The following is an 18,696-nucleotide window of genomic DNA, read 5'->3' as shown; positions in this document are numbered from 1 at the left end:
TGTGGCTTTTCCACAATAAGTTTTTCATTAAAAACGGCCTCAAGCTCAATAAAAATTATTGAATATAATTGTTATAAGGCCATAACATAACAAAAACGAAATTTAAGGACGCTAAATTACTCAAAATTTATACACCCAGGCTTTTCATGTAGCGGTAGCCTTCGGAAGGGTGAAAATCATATATTTAATACTTGCGCCGGGTATTAAATGTTCGGCTCCGCCCGAAGTTAGACTTTCTTACTTGTTTGTTAATGCTATTTGCATCTGGAACTCGATTCCATCTCATATTCGTAATAGTTTGAACGCAAGTAACTTTAAGAGTGTTTTGTATTCTTATTTTCGTTAAAATGCTATGTCATATCCAATGTTATACCTTTCCTCTGAGGCTCGCTATCTTGTTAGGTATAGTTTAATCAATACATTATTCTTATGTTGTTTCTTATACTTGTGATTCTCTATAGAGTTTTGTAAGTTTTTGTTGGTCCTGTTTTTGTCTTATATATTACTTAATGTTAAACATTAACATATTTGAATTCTTAATCATAAATTACAGTTATACTATAAAGATCATTGGGATCTTATTGTGCTAATGTTATGTTTTATAATAAATTAAATTAAATGTAATAGATATTAATCAAAACTGCTTTTATTTAGTTTCTGATTTCTGGAAGCGTCGCATACAAAAAAGTGCTGTAACTGGGTTTATGTATTTTAAAATTGTATTGACGATTAATGATAACTAGAGTGCCAGTTACTGTCGAAATTCGACAGTTTTTCTAGTTTTAGAAGATTTGGAGAGGTTTTCTAACTTAACACGTAGCAAAACTTATACGGTACAAATTAACTTACCGGAAAATCTTCTGCTAAAACGTAACGTTTCATATCGATAGTTCGATGAATTTCAAGAACACTAACATTTGATAACTCAACAAAATTCGTTAACTCGACCAATTTCGATAACTGTTAAATTCGAGGGCTCGATAAATTTCGATAACTCAAAAATGTAAAAACTTTGGATACCTTTATAAATTTTTACTTTTGACATCTCCACATTTTTCGAAAACTATCTATAGATTGGCGCTTACATATATGCTAGTGTTTGGCCGAGTTTCTCCACCGATTTCTGGCATACGCCGTTACGCAAAGGAGAATTGACCTACAGTTTTACGCCGACTCCTGCCGGGGGCGACCGCTATTAGAAAAAACTTTTTCTTTTTTATGCTGGCCGAAAGAGGATATATAGGTCTTTAAAATGGTAATATATTGTCGGACTAGGCTTGTTGGGATTTTTTATCGGGTAAATTAAAAAAAAGCCATATTTCTCTTAATTTTTTAAATTTTGGCCATGGATAATTTCTACAATTTCAAAATATGGAGCACTATCTAAAATTAAATCAATTTTCAAATAAATTGATACCTCATTTATTGCAATCGCATAAAAATTGTCGAAGTTAGGCGACTTTTCTTTAATACGGCATTGAATTTATATGTGTGCATGTACCGGAATTTCAGATTTTTTGAGTAGTGTGGCTAAGAAATTTATCAATATTTATTCAAAATTGATATTTACAATTGGCCTTTAGCAAAAAAGTGGGGTTTCAAGAAATTTTAGGAAAATTGGGGTGGCACCGCCCATTTACATGATATATGCGTATCTCACATATTGAAAATTTTTGAAATCGGACAAAAACCACGGGCTCCACCAACGTAACGGTAATATCAAAAAACTCAAAATTACCTATATTTTAGGAGGAGTAGCTTTTGTCCGATTTCAAAAATATTCAAGACGGTACTTAAGGAGGCTATGCACAATGTGTATACCAAATTTGCTCGAGATCGGTCAAGTAGCTTTTGAGATACGCATATATCATATAAGTGGGCGGTGCCACCCCCATTTTCCTAAAATCTATTGAAAAAACCACTTTTTTGCTAAAGACCGATTGTATATATCAATTTTGAATAAATATTGATGATCTTCTTAGGCACACTGCTCAAAAGATGTGAAATTCCGGTACATACACGCATATAAATTCAAGGCCGTATTTCGACAATTTTGACGCGATTGCAATAAATGGGGTATCAGTTTATTTGAAAATAGATTTAATTTTAGATAGTGCTTCATATTTTGAAATTGTGGAAGTTATCGATGGTCAAACTTTAAAAAATTAAGAGAAACATGGGCATTTTTTAAATTTACCCGATAAGCAATCCCAACAAGCGTAGTCCGACAATAGATTATTATATACCAATTTGAAATCGAATCAAAAATAGTTATTAATAACTCATAATCCTACAAAATCCTATTTTCTGACCTAAATCGACAGGGCGCGACCACTAAATGTCCTTTAAAAAATCTATAAAAATAGGCAATGATATTTCTCATAAAAATGAAAGAGTAGGGTCTTGAAATTTCCAAAGAAAAACATTTTCGATGGGCACCCTAATGCACATGCAACGACAACGAAATATTGCTTTAGCTTTTGATTGAAAGTAAATACATTATGCATATTTATCTAAACGCGTAATTGCCAATTGATTGGGTTTCCATATAAAATTAAGTAAGTTTACATGGTTTACGTAGTAGATAATTTCAAGAGTTGAAGAATCTTCCAAATGGCCTTTCTAAAAGTTATTCGCTTGTCCTTTCTTCTTTCTATGGAGTTGCACAAATCGAAAGGCTTCTGCTTTCGCTACCCAATGAAGAGCTAGCAGAAAGTTTTTAGTAGGCCATACTTCAGAAGACATTTTGGATAGGTTCTTTTGAAGCTGTTCTTTTAATTCATAAAAATCACATTTAAGGAATTTATTTAAGGTTCCTATCGAATATGTTTTATTGAGACTTAAAATGCTTAATGAATTTTATTTGTAATACTAAATAATATAAACATATACTTAAGAATATTCGCATTAATTGTATGTAAATAGGAAAACCCTTTCTAGGAGGCATGCAGGGGAGCACCTTTTTGGCTTCACTTAAGATAGTCTACCTAAATTATCTGCTAGTTATACATATAAAATTGCAAATACGATCATGAAGTGCGTTGCAGGATAGGTGGAAATTTTCTAATGGTAATAAGGCTAGCATTCAAGACCACGTTGAAGGCGCCAAACATGTTTCCAAGTTACGTCACAGTTAAGAGAAATTTGTTCTTTTATGATTAAAAAAATTTAAAACTTAAGTGTTTCATACAACACTTCATCATCAGTCATTCAGCTCCACGGATTGTGCCACAAAACTACATTCCTTATAATATCAGAAACTACTTCAAAATAATGCAACGCCCGAACCAAACCAGCTCTAATTATAAGGAATATATTGCTTCCATATTCAGTTGTATCTTCCTTTTTTTATTTGAATGATAAGCTTCCTGGTCGATGGGTTCAGGCTTATGGCAGCCCAAGCGTACATGGGCAAAAAATTACACGAAATTAAGTTGAATACACTCAGAAAAAATTCAGCTAAATATATTTCTCTCAACACATGATTTAGTAACTATAGCCAAATAATGTCACTATAACCAAATCAAGTGTTGGGAAAAACACATTTAGTTGACGTAACTATACTCTTTTCTCAGTGTACTTTTCCACACACATTTAGGGAGTTCACAAAGTGTTGTATACTGTCGTACTGTTGTATGTCATAAACTTTAAACGGCTAATACTATATTTAAGGAATTCGCAAGCTAACATAAAAGTTATTATGAAATTTTACACCGTTAAAAAATAGTTGGTGGTGATTTCAAGTCCTCCAAACATTTATTTAGCCGTTAAAAACTTTACAACATACGACCGTACGACACGTACGACACCTTGTGTACCACCCAATTGTATGTAGAAGAAGTATACGGAAACGAACGAGTGCATTTTTAATTCGGGAATTTATGTATCTGTTTTCTATAAACGAAGTATATGGAGATTGAAAGTTAGCCGAATAGCATGACTCCGCTGCCATTGTGTCCGCAAATTACATAGTGGAGCTTTTCAATACGCCCGGTATACCGGTAGCGTATTTAATATCAGCAGGAAAACGTAATGAATGAGAAGCTACTGGATATAGCTCCCAGAATGTGTTCTTACTAACACGGACCATTTCCTAGGAAAATAATGTGTCGCCTGTCGCTTTATAATTCTATAAATAGCAAAAACAAAAGAATAAAATTGTACGAGCGTCAGGGTTTGAACTCGCGACCAACCAGTTGCTAGTCGAACGCGTATCCACCTGGCTGCAGCGGCTGTTGAGATAACGTAAAGAAAAGAAAAGAAATACATAGCTACATAAATTTGTTGTAAAGTTTTCTGTTTTGCTTCTGGTTTCAAAACTACACATTACTTTATGTTGCGATGCATATTTTCGTTCAATCGTAGACGTTAATGTTTTCATGGTAGAAAAAGATAATGCATTCCCCATTTGCCTGCTGCGTACATACACCATACACTTTTAATTTGAAATCATGTGCTAAGTTATATACTTTTCTGTACAACTCGTGCCAGCACGAGTATGCTCTGTAACATTTGTGGTAAACTTTGTTTGCGACAATACGAGTACATACTGCCAAGAATATTTGTTAAGAAAAGTGTACGAGAGTACTCGGTCGCTATCTTTATATAAGAGGATTTTTATATAGGAAGATGAGGAGTGTCAAGAAGCTGCTGAAAAGGATGCCACTTACAGGGCCCTGCTGTGATCGGGCGAAAATTTTACCAGAGAGTTAGTCGACCTAGGGAAGGTTTCCAAACCAGAGCGAACTCTTCTTAAAACAGAAAAGGCGACCTAGAAACCTATGTCCAGAACGTACTTAAATTATGGAGGGAACACTATTCCACCCTACTGAATGGTAGCATCACTGAAAGCTGGGGAGAAGATGAGCCCGTGCCTCCAATCGATAATGACGGAGACGATGTTCCACCACCTGAGTATGCCGAGGTATGAATAGCAACTACGCGGCTGAAAAATAACAAAGCTGCTGAAGCTGACAGCCTGCCAGCTGAGCTATTCAAGTACGGTGGCGAGGAGTTGGTAAGGTGCATGCATCAACCCTCATGCAGAATATGGTCAGATGAACGCATGCCCGAGGACTTTACTCCTGAATTACCTACTCAGTCCAAAGTAGCACTTTTTGGCAAGAGTAATTCTGCGTTAGATTTCCATTATACTACTACTATTATCGGTGTTAATGCTGGTTTCCAAGTAAACGAAATTCTCTAATTTCTCGAAATTGTAACTGTCAACAGTGACGTGGGTGCCAAGGTGCGAATGTGCTGACTATATGTTTGATGACAGGAGATACTTCGTCTTGTCCTCGTCTAACACCAGACCCATTCGCTTTGCTTCCTTATCCAACATGGAAAAGGCACAACAGACCTCGCGGTTTTTGTTACCGATGATGTCGATGTCATCGGCATATGCCAGCAATTGCACGCTCTTGTTGTAAATTGTTCCTGAGTAGTCCAGTTCTGCAGCTCTTATTATCTTATCCAACATCAGATTAAAGAATCACATGAAAGGCGGCGAACAGCTCGGAGAGGTCTTTCCCAATTCTGATGGAGCTGATGGTATTGCTCAACGTCATTTTACACAGCCCTATTAGTTTTGAGGGGATGCCAAATTCAGACATACCGGCGTATAGCCAACTCATTTTAGTGTTACTTTGAAGTCGACAAATACATGGTGAGTGTCGATCCTTTTTTCGCGGGTCCTTTCCAAGATTTGGCGTATTGTGAATACCTGGTCTATGGTGGATTTTCCAGGTCTAAAGCTACACTGATAAGGCCCAATCAATGCATTGACGGTGGGCTTCAGTCTTTCACACAATACGCTCGATAAGACCTTGTAACCTATGCTCAGAAGGCTGATCCCGCGGTAGTTAGCACGCATGGCGGGGTCGCCTTTCTTGTGGATTGGGCAGAGCACACTTTAATTCCAGTTGTCGGGCATGCGTTCATCTGACCATATTCTGCATGAGGGTTGATGCATGCACCTTATGTACTTGAATAGCTCAGTTGGCAGGCTGTCAGCTCCAGCAGCTTTGTTGTTTTTCAGCCGCGTTATCGGTTTTCGTACCTCGTCATAGTCAGGAACGTCGACTCCGTCATCATCGACTGCGGGCTCGGGTTCTTCTTCTCCGCAACTTTCCATGCTGCTAGCATTCAGTAGGGCGGAAAAGTGTGCCCTCCATAATTTAAGTACGCTCAGAACAGCGGTTACTAAGTCGACATTGTTGTTCTTACAGGAGTTCGCCCTGGTCTTGAGGCCTTCCGTAAGTCGCCTAACTCTCTGGTAAAATTTTCGGGCATTCTTCCTGTCGGCCAGCATTTCAAGCTCTTCGCACTCACGTATTTCGGCCTCTCTCTTGTTCGTAATCATCGACCCCAAACACCACCTGTAGAAAGTTTTTAACCATTTCGATAAGATTTCGGATATTGTCCACTTTTTATCGTCTGCTGGTGAATTCGACTTTGACCTCGAATAACTTTTGGCCGAGTTGACTTATCGAAAAATTACTTCAGACCTTCAAAAGTTTGGTTAATGTAAACAAAGTGTGGTTAATTTACCAAATCATTGTTGAAAATATTAAGGAAGGCATGGTTAATTTTAACCAAAAATCACGTTGATTCCTTTACAAGTTTCAATTTGGTAATATTAACCAAATTTTATTTGATTTTTTTTCTCAGTGTAATTAATAGCTATGTGAATATGAAATAATCAAATTTATCAACTTAACAAAGTGTTATAATTTGTATCTTTCAACTTAATTCTGGGCACATTTAAAAACTCTGGACCCGGGGAAACACCTCCGACCCCTCGAGTCGTGCCTGGTGGCAATCATACTTAGAAAGATGTTGGTACTAAAGATTATTCATACACCTTCCATTTAATACCCATACTGTGGATTTAAAATACCGTATTTTTCTTTACCAGTGCTGTATTTTTTTAAGGTAGCAGCCCCATCCAAAAGTTTTTTTAAATATTTTCAAACACAAATAAAACCGAGTGGAATTGCAAAAATAATATTCAAATCCTTTGAGCTGTTCCTGTGTTATGCGGTTACGAAAAATTTAAGCAATTAATTTTTGTATACGTATAAGCAATAAGGTTATTTATTGGTTATCGAAAATTAGTTAATATAGTTTAAAAACTGAGCTCCATAGTTTTATTTGTTAAAGATTTCCGAAGGGAAATATACTTATTCGATAAAATATATATATAAATATTTTTAACGAATTTATAGCATTCTACGAATAAGCGTACTTTTCCTATGTAAAATAAATACATTCAAACTTAAAGCCTTGATAGCATGATTAAATAGTGTCTATTTTCAAAAAAAAAAAAACAAGACGGATTTGTTTTTTTTTTAATTGTCTAGGTCGTTTTGGGTGGTCCACCCTAATGTGTGTATAAATTTCCAAAATTTTAAACTCTTCTTTGTAACAATTTCGTGTCGTATTTATTTCATTTCTATTGCAAAATTTATTATCGCAAATAACATATTACAATATTTGCTAATCTTAAGTCAATAACCAAACGACGCCACAAATATTATTCATTGTAGCAGAAGCCCAAATTCCAACTCAAATTGCGCATACACCAATATTTTAATAGTTTAACGCCAACCAATAAATAAAATAAAATCAATTGCAAATATATGAAGGAATAACCAACTACGTGCGACCCAAAAGAGCAACAGAACGGGGCATCCAAATATAGGAGGGCGTGGGCCCGGAGGCAGCCACCCGGTTAAGAATGAAACTCCAGCATCGCTTTGCTGACCCAACCAAGCACAGAGAAAAACAAAATGCAAACACGGAAAAATATTGTACAAATAATAATAATATGTAACAACAAAAACAATAATCGCTGCTACATAAACAGCAGGAGATTCAAACAACCGCAACAAAAACACTATAAGAACCGCATACGTATGTATGTATGAATGTACATTTGTTTGTTGTCAAATGCAATAAATGCATTACAGATCGAAGCGATCTCCACATTAGCTACTGGTATTTTTGTTCCAACCAATTGGGAGTGTGAGCATCGACGATTACCAGCTTGTAAGCGAACAAATTGCATTAGATGAGTTGTTGTTTCATCGTCCCAAGCTAAAGATGGCAATTAAAACTAACTTACTACGCGATTAATGCATCAACTGATTTATTTCAAAGCTAAGAAAATAATTGTAAATAAATTTTGTTGAATGTTGAAATCAGGAAAGAGCTAACATATATAACATATATATATATATATATAATAGTTGTGTTTTCGTATTCTCCAGCAAAAAATATCCAGTAACTTGCCAGTAACCAAATTTCGGAGAGTAAGCCAATATTTGCTCCCAATGAGTGAAATATGCAAGAAAGAACGAAAACGAAAAACCGGCAAGAAGTTACTAGTTTTATGAACAGCTGATTAGTTTGTTATTTTCCGATTCAATTTTCTTAGAAAACTGATGTTTTCCATCTTATTATATATTTAAATAGGTTTATTTTGTCAACTGCAACTATAAAAGCATCACAAACAATTTTTTTCTTAATGTGATTCACAATAAGCATCATGCTGTTTTTTTTACTAGCAAATAGTTGCTAGTAAAAATTTATCCAGTAAAAATCCAGTAAAACTTGCAAGTTCAGCTGTCATTTTTGCTCTCTCAATTTCCCCTCTTTTACTAGTTTCTTGCAAGTTTTTGCGTTCGAAAACGACATCCAGTAAAAACCAGTAAAATTAGTACTGGATTTACTGGATAGTGCGTACGCGAACAGGGCTAATGATGTAGTATGTAGTATTAACCAGGCATTGAGAAACTGGCCCTAAGTTAAACTTTTGTCAAAAACAATTAAACGCTGGGCAAATGGACTTAACCTTTTATCAAATAGATACTACGCCATAAAAAATTGCCAAATTGAAGATGACATCCACCACAAAATGGGGGATTAAATTTGATTTACAACGCTCTCAATACTGGTATCAAATGAAGGGTTTTGTCTAGCAGTATACCATGAGCAACCTCCAAAGACAAGATGGCCGCCACCACAAAATGGCGTATTATATATTTTTTTCAATCCCCTCAACACGAGTATTATATTAAACGGCTTCACGAGTAGATAAAAGTCCATTTTAGTAAAGCAAAATCCTTATCGAAAATGGGGTCCCAAACCAAATGGCGCATCACTGAGTTTAGGCATTCAAAACATTAAGTCCTGTCACACCATCAATACGGATCGCGATAATTGGATCGTGATCCATATTGTTGGATTTTAAAATATTTGAGTAGTCCACTTGCAAACAGCGTTATGTGGTTTAATAATAGTAAGCCATAAATTAAAAAAAAACCTCTACAACAACAAGTAAAATCCAAATTGTTTTGAAACAGTAACTTTTACATAGCTAGCTTTTTTTAGCTTTTCGCGTTCTCTCTACCATGAAAATTGGTCTACTTCTTTTTTACGACGTCTTCCACTAGGCACCGAAACTACCACGTTTTTTGCAGTTTTCTAAGTTCATCAGAATATGGACACTTTCGAAATTGTATGAATACGTACAATAAATATTATAGCGACTTTTTAAAGTGTATATATACACTTTACACATTATAGTGACTTTTGCTAGAGGAGCTAACATTTGATGCTATTTTTTTCTGAATATATAAGGATTTTGCACTGTATTGTTAGTGGACATGAAACTACTTTAAATACTGGTACGTTAACCACCAAAAACTAAAAATCTAAAAAATTTTACATAGAGCTCTTTGCAAGTGGACTACTCATTTTGCGATCCAAATATCGCAATCCAGATATCGCGATCCGTATTGATGGTTTGAAAGGCGCCTAAAACTGAACTCTAATATCTAATCGTCTAATAACTAATAATATGCGTGGCGTCAGGTGGGTTTACCTACCCCCAGCAGTTAATGTAAAATGTTAATGCTTTGGAATTAGATAATTAAGTAACTAAAACAACTAAAACTTGAAAATAAACTTTGTAAAAAATTTTTAGTTTTAACAGAACATGGAAGTATTTATATATTACATAACTGATCACTTCATTTTTATAATGTTTTATAACTAATGCCTTACAGCTATTCCGCGTGTTGAAACATCCACGGAAGCAGTAACTATTTTTTGTTTAGCATTTTTTATGAAGAAAATTATTCAAAATTTCTCTATTGGCATGTTTAGATTTGCTTTGTTTTATTTTTCCAAGGTCAAACGCTTAAAATTTTTTGAAAAAAATTTCGATTTCTCTCAGATAGCTAATACGGCGAAGAAGTGAAACTAACTTCTAAGTCATTGGGCCGTACGCATAAAAACTAAGCGATTGCCTTTTCTTAAAATTTCATACTTTTTACTTAAATTTATTTTAACAAATCGAGAAAAAGTTCTGAAATTTGAAGAAAAGGCATTTGCTTAAGTTTTATGCATACAGTCAAAAATTAAAGTATCACTATTGGTTTAATACCCGTTGTGTTAAAATTAAAGTTGAAATGGTATCACTATAAACATTAATAATATAAAAAGTGTATTGAAAAAAATTTAATTGGATTTTTGTTATTAATTTGATGAGAAAAAACACAAAACTGTACCCTTAACAATATCAAATTGAGATCGATATGGTCTTTTTGCTTTCAATGTAACAACGAAACCTATAAATTAGATAAAATGATTAATAATGATGACAACTTTTTTTGAGTGTAGAACCCATTGTATCATGATGTACATACTTGTTTTTCTATGAGAATTTGTTAATCCACTCCGGAATTTTGAAAAGTAAATTTGTCATTTTGAGTACTTTTTCTTATCGGATCTCTCTCAATTTTTATAAAAATCGCCACTCTGACGGTGGGGAATGTATGTACATGATATGAATGTACTAGCAGTATAGCAATATTACATATATTACAGTTAACCAGTTTCCTCTCCTAATGTGTGCAAATTTACACACCGTGTAGTAAATTTAAACACTACCTGTAAACTTTTAAATACCAAATTTGTCGCGTACAGCAAAATGACAAATAAACTCTTTAAAAGATAGGAAGCATGAGCACTTAATGTTTATTATTATAAAAAAATATATTTTTACTTTAAAAATGTTTGCAACTTTAAACATTTCATGTGTCTATTTATGTATATATATTAAACCTCTCATGTTCAAAATCAAATCTTAAACATCTTGTGCGTATATTTACACAGACTCTGGTTGAAAAATAAACACTTTTCAGTAGTAGTTTGCACTTTTAGTAGTAGTTCAGTAGTAGTAGTAGTAGTTGCACTTTTTAGAGTTTATCTTAAATATGCGCAAATTTAAACAAAAATTTGTTAGAGTGTACAAGGAACTGTTACAGCTTTCGTTGCTTTTTATTGGTGAAGACAAACTTCATCCAGTTGCAATTACCTGGAATAAAGATGCATGTGAGATTCATGCACAAATGATATTTATGGTATAACTACAAGATTTTTTTTGCGCGCAATCCGAAATATGTAATGCCATCCGAGTTGAAAGGCATTCAAAACATTTGCCATTTTCTAACGCGTATATTCGTTTCTCATTGGTTCGGATGCTGAGCGCTGTAAGTGAACCACGCTAAGATTTACAATTCCTTCACGACGCGATTGTATATGCAATTCATGGAAATAGTTTCACACGCCTGGTTGAACAATACTAGAAACTATTTATGGTATTTGCCAGAAGTTACGGTTGCTCTGAGCCTTGTCGATCAAAACATCCAAGCAAAAAACACGATTACCACAGAAACGAAAGTGGAAACGAGCTAGGCGATGGGAATCGCTTACCCTTTCGCTTCAAGAAGGCCTTATTTTAAAGTGGGCATGTCATTGGAGGTAAGCCCTTACCCGCAGCATTACCTTCAAACGAAGGGATAACGCATGGATAAATAGAATCCAGAGAAGCGAACAAAGAATGCCTTACAGAGAAACTAATGTAGAATGCCTAGATAAGTACATACTTATTTATATTAAATTGAAATCAGAAAATGTCTTAAAAGATTAAAATTAATTAAAATTTTTATAGATCAGCTTTTATACATACATATGTATTTATTTAGGTATTTAAATTTTCTTAAAAATCGGTATGTACATACATGCATATTTAACTAAGCTTAAAATTGTACTTCCTCACTCTTGTACTTCACTTCATTGACTGACTTCAACTTCGCTGCAAATTGATCAAAGCAAAACATGATCTTTATGCGAGACAAATTTCCACAGAAAGTAACGGTAGAAAAAGAATTTTTGGATATTCATTCTATTTTTCAGCTGACTACGATGCAGCATTCTACTTTGCATTCTCCGAAATGAAGCAAAGAAGCGAAATAAAAAAAATATTGTAGGACATTCTACTTTGCATTCCCTGAAATGAAGCAAAGAAGCGAAACAAATAAAATATTGTAGGACATTCTACTTTGCATTTCCGAAAATGAAGCAAAGACATGAATTAAAAAAGAAATATTATAGGACATTCTACTTTGCGTTCCCCGAAATCAAACAAAGAAGCGAAATAAATAAAATATTGTTGGACATTCTACTTTGCATTACCGGCAATGCCTAAAAGAAGCGAAAAAATTCGAAGGCATCATAACGCTATGCCTTCTAGAACACGTTACCACTAAAAGCGATTACCGATTTTTTGCTGGTATTAAATGAATAATTATCAATGCTCTGGGTGATTTGGATGACGAATCGATCCTTCAATATTGCCTGTCAGATAGGGAGAACGAAATTTCCAGTTATGAATGACCCAACGGAGGGAGCCGTTAAGTTCTCCAAGGATTTTAATCGGGGGTAAATAGTAAAGTAATCGATTAGTGGTTCGATTCATGATTTGAGTAAACAGAGAATTCGATTCGATTTGATAGCTTTTTGAAAAGAAAGAATCGATTAACGTTATTCATTTGATTAATCTTGCCATCCCTACTTATAGCCATAGAAAGCCATTTGTGCGCGCGTGTATCGTTGCAGTCTTATTCTCGACCATGTTTGCCAATCTTTAATGCAAACATTTATGCGACCAACAAAAGACCCAAGCACACTTAAAAGTACACACATATGTACGAGTAAATACATATTTTTATGTAAGTACATATTTATACGCATTTATATTTATAAAAACACATTCAAGCGTGGATGTATTGTGCAATGATGTGGACCATGGTGATTCCTATTTGAGAAAATGTAAGACCTTCGCAATGAATTCGTATTTGAAGTCCTTATGGCAATGTGCCGTGCTACAGTGTCTGTTTTTGAATGAAATATTTACATTAATGTTACCCAGTGACAATAAGAAAGTCAATCATACGGCTAGCCATTATTAATTTGAGATGAAAATATTTATAAAAAAAATGGTTGTGAACCCGATATATGTATGTTTATATGTACATACATGTTGAATTAATATTTGATTCACCGGATTATAATTGACACAATATTAGTTCACAGGATATTAGATAAAAGGAAATAAGAATGTCTGTATATTATGATATACATGCAAACCGGTTTCGGCGTTGTCGCTTCTTTATTGTCTCATTTTTCGTTCGGAACGATGGACTGACGGAAATTCGTTCTAAAATAAATCATATTACCACCCTGTTGAAAAAATTCGTGTTTTAAAAGTTTCAAAACGCAGATTTTTGGTTTATAAAACGGCACCTAGTTTATAAGCGTAGGAATTTACAGTTATAATAAATTTTGAATGAAAGTATTTTTTCTTGGTTTTGTCGTAAATATTTTCATTTCATTTCCTTTTTGGTTATTGTTGTTTCCGATAGGGTGGGTATAAGATATATTTTGGAACGAATTTCGTTTTTTCTCCGAACGAAAAATGACACTGAATATGGCACAACGTCGAAACCGGATTGTGTCCAAACCAAACTTGACACGGGACGATGGAAATTCGTTCCAAAATACATCATATGCATTTTACCTATAAATTTAAGTGATTTATAAATATTCACTCTCAAAACTTATAACTTATAAAAGATTTATTTGCAAAATCGCGTATTTAGCACTTAATGCAGCAAGCTTACTTTAAACAAGTAACAAAGTCTAAGTTCGGGCGGAGCCGAACATTAAATACCCGGCGCAGGTATTAAGTATATGATTTTCACCTTTACGAAAGCTACAGCTACATGGTAAGCCGGTGTGTATCCATTTTGAGTAAATTAGCGGCCTTAAATTTCGAAATATTGAAGTCTCAAGCATTTCTGAAATTTGCCGTTATATGAAAAGTGGTTGTAATTTTAATCTGATTCCAATAATTTTCAACGTTTTGCTTCTATGTGGCTTGCACAATAATCATACCGAGTTTGGTACAAATAGGTAGAACGGTTACCGAGATACATATATGTGATCATAAGTGGGCGGTGCCACGCCCATTTTCCAAAATTTTATTATAAACGTATTTCTTGGTAAAGGATTGTTGCAAGCATCAATTTCGAGTAAATCAACTTTGATGTTTATTGATTTATCAAAGATTTCGTATTTCTCCAAATTACCGTTATATGGGAGGAAGGCGTGGTTGTTGTCCGGGCATTTGGTATGCTGTAGCAAGACTAACAACTGTGCCAAGTTTGGAAGAAATTGGTGCAGCGGTTACCAAGATATACACATGTATCCATAAGTGGGCGTGGCTACGCCCATTTTCAAAAAATGTATAATATTCTTATTTTTCGTCTAAAAATTATCGTAAATATCAATTTTGAGTGAATAATCTTCAGTAGTTACTAAAATATCGCAGTTTTCGTATTTCTGAAAATTACCGTTATATGGGAGGTAGGCGTGGTTATTGTCCGATTTTGCCCATTTTTAGTACCATCCGTCCTACGCCCGAAAGAAGTGCACATACCAAGTTTCGTTAAGATATCTCAATTTTACCTCGAGTTATCGTGTGCAAAGACGGACGGACGGACGGACAGACGGTCACCGCTTAATCGATTTCTCTTTTCATTCTGATCATTTATGTATTCATTTGTCTATATCTATCTCGATTCGTTTTGCCTGTTACAAACAACCGTTATGTGAACAAAGTTATAATACCCTTGTGCACAAGTGCGCTCGGGTATAAAAACGCTTACAGAAATGCTTGTTGGGTATTAGTTTAATATTTTAAAGGATATTGTATCTCAGTCGGTTTCACAAATTGAAGTAAAAACAAATTTTCATTACAAATATTTTAAAATCTGAGGTTTTGAATAATCAACAAAATAACAAAATATAAACTGTGAAAAGTACTTCGGTTTCTAGCTCCTCCATTAAGATACCACATCGCATCAAACATATAGATTTCAACCTGTATCTGTTAAAGCGGAGAAATGAAACTTGTCACCACCGCAAACCACGTCTTTGAATTTCAAACAGTTCAAATCATTCAAACTATTCACACCACTGTGTTTTATATATTTTTTATCTTCTCCACATACATTTGCTTTATGATCAAGCTCACCACACTTAAAACAACGTGTTATTAATTGCAAATTGTCACATTTATTCGCCAAATGTGATATTTGGTTTTTTTCTAGCACGTCGCGATTGTTTTTATTGGTGACATGTACATATATTTTAAGGTTTTTAGCAATTTGCACGAAAAGGCAAAAATCGATTACTTTAGAATTGAAATATTACTTAAAAACCAACAGCGTTAGTAAAAACTATAATTTAAATTTTTATATTTGATATGGAATTTACAAAATAAGAAATAATTTTCCATTTAAATTGCTAGTGAAACCGGCGGTGAATAAATTGGAAAAACTTAAGTAATATCGAAGATAACGCTAAGAAAACTGATAAACGTTATTTGCTCAGCATTAAGGCGCATTATTAGCTTTACCTTCAAAACTACTTACGTTTTTAAGAATTATTTATACTATTTATGGGTATTTTTAACTAATGCCGTTGGTTTTTGAGTAAAAATTAAATTCCAAAATAATTAGTTTTTGGCTTTTCATGCAAATTGCTAAAAATCCTTAAATATATGTACATGTCACCAACAAAAACAATCGACGTGCTGGAAAAAAACCAAAGATGCGTTTTAAGTTAACATACCTAAATCTTCAAAAAAAATAACATAATTATTGGAGGAGGGAAACAAAATTAAAATTTCGCAGGCCTGTGCTATCAATTACATCTTCAAGTGGAACTAGTAAAGAAGTATAACTTCTGGCGAAACCGAACTTTATATACCCGGCGCACAGACTAAATATAGTAGTTGCGATCCCGTACGAGTCCGGACTAGTCAGAAATAGTCAGAATCAGTCAGATTTTACTGGAAATCGATCCCGTACTCAGTTCTCTGACTATTGAGAGAACAAAAAAGAGCGTAAATAAGGTCCCGACTCTGTCTAAAGTTACCAATTTTAGTCCGAAGATTTTTTTCCGGTAAATTCTGGTAAATGTGTCAAACGATCAGCTGTAGTGTGTTTAAAAACCAAATTGTAAACAAAAGAAAAGTGCACTCTGCTAATGTATGTTGAAAAGTATTGAATTACTTGTTTAAGTGAATTGCAATGAATTTGAAAGTATTTTTGGTTATTTATATGTGTGAGCTGAGCGTGTTAACATATAAAATAAGTAAAAATGTTCAACCAAAATTTTGAGGTTATGTTAAAGTTGTTTCAGTTTCAGTGTTACTCTCCCGCTCTGAGCGAATTTTTATTTTTTGACAATTTTAATAGTCTTCGTCCGAGGAATACGAAATTGGACTTGATATGTCTATGTCTATCTCTATTCGATTTGGCTGTTACAAACAACTGTTATGCGAACAAAATTATAATACCCTTGTGCACAAGTGCGATCGGGTATACAAATCCAACAATTTTCCGGGAGACGCTAACATACAATGCTTAGGCAGAAATACGTTAGAATAATTGGACGAGCTAGTAGGTTTTACAATAGCTAAAAGTTATTTTGTCAATAGAATTCCAATTCATTTTTCATTCACAGTTCATTGAGCTTCAGTTTTTCTGCATCTTGAATCAGTTCTGTTTAGCATTGTATTACTATAAAATTTGCACTCCCATGTACATTTTTGTATGTCTGTTTTAATATGTGTATGTAGGCAAGTACAAATGCTTATGTGCTTTTGTATGTCTACGGGTTTTTGTTTTAGTTACATGCAGTTAAGAGCGAATTCAGAGGTAGACTCTTAACTTCTGTATTGACGCATTTTGCATTCATATTTAAGTAATGTGGAAAATGACTATGTTATCAAAAAAATAATTAAAACGTGAGAAGTTATATAATACTCTTATACAGCAAGCCTTCCTATAAATAAGTAGCACTTGACGTATAGAGAAATTAGTCTGTAGGTTTACTGGACCTGGCGTGCTAATTTTGAGATAGACTATTCGAACCTATTTAGTTTCGAAAAATTATTATTTTGCATTGATTTTCGCTTTTACGCTTTGCAATTCGCTACTCCGCATCATCTCATACCGTTAACGAACCAGTCATCCTTCTAATCTGGTAAATATGATTGTATGCCACTTAACGTTACTATAATGTTTACTGATGAGTTCAACTTATACTGAACGATCGCAATATCATAATGATGTTTTAGGATAATTCTATTATTCTATCTTTCGTTTCATAGGATACATATCTCTTATCTATATATATAAAAATGGTGTGAAAAATGTATAGTAATTCATCAATTGAGAACGGTTGGGCCGATTTGGCAAATTTTTTTTTCAGTTGTTCGTAATTGCCAGGAGAAGTTTTTTACGAAAGAAAATTTTGGGAAAACCCTCCGGTGGACCAGGGACCGATCTATTCGAAAAAATCGTATTTATGGTCCCATTTTCTTAAAATTTGGTACCTAGGTAGCTTTTTGCCTAGATTAGCATATAGGATGCTTTTTTCCGGGAAGTGGACCAGGGACCGATCTATTCGAAAAAATCGTATTTATCGTCCGATTTGCTTCAAATTTGGTGCGTAGGTAGGTTTTTGCCCAGGTTAGCATATAGGAAATTTTTTTCCCGGGAAGTGGACCAGAGACCGATCTATTCGAAAAAATCGTAGTTATGGTCCGATTTGCTTAAAATTTGGTATGTAGTTAGCTTTTTGCCTAGATTAGGATATACGATTCTTTTTTTCCAGGTAGTTTCACTTCTTCCTCTTATCCGCCATGTTAGCTATCTGACAGAAAACGTGTTTCGTATTTTTTGTTGTAAATGAAAAAAAATTAAAAAAAAGTCCAGCTTTTGACGTTGCAAAAATAAAACAAAGGAAAGCCAAAGATATAAGTAGAGAATTTGTCTAATATTTTTAAATCATTTTCTTCATAACTGCTGCTTTCGTGGTTATTGCAACACACGGAATAGATGTAATAATGCAGCTATAGGAGCCACCTCATCACAGAATTTATCGGCCGCCTATTTAAATAGTAGGGCTCGCTTGAAATATGTACATGAAGATGTATGGAGGTGCGCACACTACACCAACTTAAGCGCTCCGACCAATTAGTTGTGGTGCAATGGAAAGACTAGCAAGCCCAACTAAATCGGCGGCCGACAAAGTCCGTGGTGTGCGATGGATCTAAAACATTTTAAACAAGAAATATTGCAGTCACATTTTCGTTTTTAGGATTTTTATTCATGTGATTAGCAGTGGCAAGAATGTATGTATTAAATACGTATATGTATATTAAAAATTAAGTGATCAGTTATCTATATATATAAAAATGGTGTGAAAAAT

Source organism: Rhagoletis pomonella, unplaced genomic scaffold (genome assembly GCF_013731165.1).
Source record: "Rhagoletis pomonella isolate Grant_MI unplaced genomic scaffold, Rhpom_1.0 Rhpom_scaffold_00004, whole genome shotgun sequence".
In the NCBI taxonomy this organism is placed as follows: Eukaryota; Metazoa; Arthropoda; class Insecta; order Diptera; family Tephritidae; genus Rhagoletis; species Rhagoletis pomonella.
The sequence above is the reverse complement of the archived record's forward strand: the minus strand, read 5'-3'. Positions refer to the sequence as shown.